Source organism: Rutidosis leptorrhynchoides, chromosome 3 (genome assembly GCF_046630445.1).
Source record: "Rutidosis leptorrhynchoides isolate AG116_Rl617_1_P2 chromosome 3, CSIRO_AGI_Rlap_v1, whole genome shotgun sequence".
Taxonomy (NCBI): Eukaryota; Viridiplantae; Streptophyta; class Magnoliopsida; order Asterales; family Asteraceae; genus Rutidosis; species Rutidosis leptorrhynchoides.
The window spans coordinates 417,670,488-417,674,930 of NC_092335.1; the positions used below are offsets into that span (position 1 = coordinate 417,670,488).

A 4,443-nucleotide genomic window follows, 5' to 3' on the forward strand; every position below is an offset into this window, starting at 1 on the left:
CGCATACTTAAATAAGGACGAGATTTGGAGTCCATGCTTGTATGATATTGTGTAAAAACTGCATTCAAGAAACTTATTTTGTTGTAACATATTTGTATTGTAAACCATTATGTAATGGTCGTGTGTAAACAGGATATTTTAGATTATCATTATTTGATAATCTACGTAAAGCTTTTTAAAATCTTTATCTATGAAATAAAGGTTATGGTTTGTTTTAAAAATGAATGCAGTCTTTGAAAAACGTCTCATATAGAGGTCAAAACCTCGCAACGAAATCAATTAATATGGAACGTTTTTAATCAATAAGAACGGGACATTTCAACTAATCAATGCCAATTTAGTGGTGCGCCGAAGGAAGATCCAAATGAACATTTACGTACCTTTAATAGGATCTGCACACTATTTAAAATCCGAGAAGTGGAGGATGAACAGATATATCTCATGTTATTTCCCTGGACTTTAAAGGGAGAAGCCAAAGATTGGTTGGAATCGTTACCTGAAGGGGCGATTGATACATGGGACGTATTAGTTGAAAAATTTCTTAAACAATTCTTTCTGGCATCTAAAATCGTAAGACTTCAAGCAGAAATTGTTACGTTTACACAGAAGCCAAATGAAACTCTATATGAGGCGTGGACAAGATTTGAAAAGTTGTTAAGAGGATGTCCGCAACATGGTTTAGACACCTGTCAAATAGTACAAATATTCTACCAAGGATGCGACATCACTACAAGGAAAGACATAGATATAGCAGCTGGTGGTTCTATTATGAAGAAAACCGAAACTGATGCTTACAAAATTATTGATAACACTGCTTCCCACTCACATGAGTGGCACCAAGAAAAAAATATCGTTAGATCATCTAAAGCAGCTAGAGCCGATTCTAGCTATGACTTAGATTCCATTTTCGCAAAGATAGATGCTGTCGAGAGACGAATGGAAAAGATGACTAAAGATATTCACTCAATACGAATTAGTTGTGAGCAGTGTGGAGGATCACATTTGACAAAAGATTGTCTCAGTATTGAATTAACAATAGAACAAAGAGAGAATATTTCATACATAAACCAAAGGCCTGGAAATAATTATCAGAATAATTATCAACCGCCAAGACCGATTTACAATCAAAACCAGAATTATAACAGAAATATTCCATACAACAACCAACAAGGTCCTGGCAATCAACAAGTATCCAATAATACTTACAATCAGCAAAGACCTAATTTTCAAAACAAACCACCACAACAAACCGATGATAAAAAGCCGAATTTAGAAGATATGATGACGAAGCTAGTTGAAACTCAAACGCAGTTTTTCACATCTCAAAAACAAACCAATGAACAAAATGCTCAAGCATTTAGAAATCAACAAGCTTCTATTCAAAATCTGGAACAAGAAGTAAGTAACCTAGCAAGGTTAATAGGTGAAAGAAAACCGGGAAGTCTACCTAGTGATACAAATGCTAACCCCCGGAATGAAACAGCTAAAGCCATTACCACAAGAGGTGGTACAACGCTTAAACCACCTGAAATACCTGTAACTTCTGATGAAGCTATTCCTACTCCACAAGAACCACAACCTGATCAAGATAAGGAAAAAGAACCGGTAGTTGAAAAGGTTAATGAAGATAACACAGCTAAGGATAAACCTTATGTTAAACCATACCAACCACCACTTCCTTACCCGAGTAAAATGAAGAAAGAGAAACTTGAAGCCGAGCAATCCAAATTCTTGGATATGTTTAAACAGATAAATGTAAATCTTCCTTTCATTGATGTGATTTCAGGAATGCCTAGATATGCTAAATTCTTGAAAGATCTAATCTCAAATAGAAAGAAAATGGAAGAACTCTCGGCTGTTACCATGAATGCTAATTGTTCAGCAGTGCTGTTGAATAAGATACCAGAAAAACTATCTGATCCAGGAAGTTTCACGATTCCATGTTTTCTGGGTAGTCTTAGTTCAATAGAAGCATTGGCAGACTTAGGTGCAAGTATAAATCTAATGCCGTATTCACTATACGCTAAACTAGACCTTGGAGAATTGAAACCAACCAGAATAAGCATACAACTAGCCGATAGATCAATAAAATATCCTAGAGGGATAATGGAGAACATGCTAGTTAAAGTTGGTACTTTAGTATTTCCAGTAGATTTTGTTGTTCTGGGCATGGAAGAAGATTCTCAAGTTCCTCTCATATTAGGAAGACCATTCTTAAACACGGCTAAAGCAATGATAGACGTGTTCGGTAAGAAATTGACCCTAAGTATAGAGGATGAGAGTGTTACCTTTTCAGTTGATAGAGCAATGCAACAACCACAATCTGCAGATGATACATGTTATTATATTCAAACTATAGATGCACATGCAGAATTGTTAGAAGAATTTCCAGAATTACAAGGAACAGGAGAATGTTCTTTAGGAGAAGGTAATGAACCAATTGATGAAGCTGAAATGTTAGCTACACTTATAGCTAATGGATATGAACCAACAACAGAAGAAATTCAAATGCTAAAAGAAGAAGACAGATATCGATACAAATCATCGATAGAAGAACCTCCGAAATTAGAGTTAAAGCCACTTCCAACCCATTTGGAATACGCTTATTTACATGGTGAATCTGAATTACCTGTAATAATATCGTCTTCTCTTACTGAAAATGAGAAATCACAACTCATTTCTGTGTTGAAAGCTCATAAACCAGCCATTGCATGGAAGATTCATGATATTAAAAGAATAAGTCCTTCGTATTGCACACATAAAATCCTTATGGAAGAAGGTCATAAAACGTATGTGCAACGCCAACGAAGACTAAATCCTAATATGCAAGATGTAGTTAAGAAAGAGATTATTAAACTGCTAGATGCAGGTTTAATTTATCCAATTTCTGATAGTCCATGGGTAAGCCCAGTTCAATGCGTGCCTAAAAAGGGTGGCATGACTGTCATTACAAATGAGAAAAATGAGCTTATTCCTACAAGGACTGTAACAGGATGGCGTGTGTGTATTGATTATAGAAAATTAAATGACGCCACCAGAAAAGATCACTTTCCCTTACCTTTCATAGATCAAATGTTGGAAAGATTAGCCGGAAATAGTTACTATTGTTTTCTAGATGGATTTTCCGGATATTTTCAAATTCCATTAGCACCCGAGGACCAAGAGAAAACCACATTCACGTGCCCTTATGGTACTTTTGCTTACAAACGCATGCCATTTGGACTTTGTAACGCCCCTGCAACCTTTCAAAGGTGTATGATGGCGATTTTTCATGACATGATAGAAGAATGCATGGAAGTTTTCATGGATGACTTTTCAGTCTTCGGTGATACATTTGAAACATGTCTAGCTAATCTGGAACGAATGCTTATTAGATGCGAATAATCAAATCTAGTACTTAATTGGGAGAAATGCCATTTCATGGTTAAAGAAGGCATCGTTCTTGGTCATAAAATTTCAAAAGAAGAAATTGAAGTGGATAGAGCTAAAGTAGATGTAATTGCTAAACTTCCACATCCCACCAATGTTAGAGGAGTTAGGAGTTTTTTAGGGCATGCCGGTTTTTACCGACGTTTCATAAAAGATTTTTCTAAAATTGCCACTCCTATGAATAAACTCCTAGAAAAGGATGCGCCATTCATCTTTTCAGATGAGTGTATCAAATCTTTTAATATTCTTAAAGAGAAACTCACTAATGCGCCGATCATGATAACACCAAATTGGAATCTACCATTTGAACTAATGTGCGATGCAAGTGATTTTGCAATGGGAGCCGTTTTAGGACAAAGGATTGAAAAACGATTTCAACCTATATATTATGCTAGTAAGACGTTACAAGGAGCACAAACGAACTATACAACTACTGAAAAAGAACTCCTTGCTATTGTCTTTGCTTTTGACAAATTTCGATCATATCTCGTTCTAGCAAAAACGGTGGTCTATACCGACCATTCTGCTCTTAGATACCTATTTTCGAAACAAGATGCTAAACCAAGATTAATCCGTTGGATCTTACTCTTACAAGAGTTTGATATTGAAATCCGAGATAAAAGAGGAGCAGAAAATCTCGCCGCTGATCATCTTTCTCGTCTTGAAAATCCCGAATTAGAAGTTCTAAATGAATCGGCCATACAAGACAACTTTCCTGATGAATATCTATTGAAGATAGATTATAAAGAAATTTCATGGTTTGCAGACTATGCAAACTATTTAGTATGTGGATTCCTTGAAAAAGAATTATCGTACCAAAGATGAAAGAAATTCTTCAGTGATATAAAACACTATTTTTGGGAAGATCCACATCTGTTTAAAAGTTGTCCTGATGGAATAATACGCCGATGTGTATTTGGAGATGAAGCTAGTAAAATATTAAACCATTGTCACACAGGACCAACAGGAGGGCATTATGGGCCTCAACTAACAGCAAGAAAAGTTTATGATGCT

The 4,443-nt window shown here is 35.7% G+C and overlaps 1 non-coding gene across 1 annotated transcript; it reads right to left on the reverse strand.

The window, feature by feature from the left end:
* Nucleotides 1-573: 573 nt before the first annotated feature.
* LOC139903577 (small nucleolar RNA R71) lies at nt 574-680 on the reverse strand. Its single transcript, XR_011778388.1, has one exon. It is a non-coding gene; the product is annotated as a small nucleolar RNA R71 (small nucleolar RNA).
* Nucleotides 681-4,443: the final 3,763 nt, after the last annotated feature.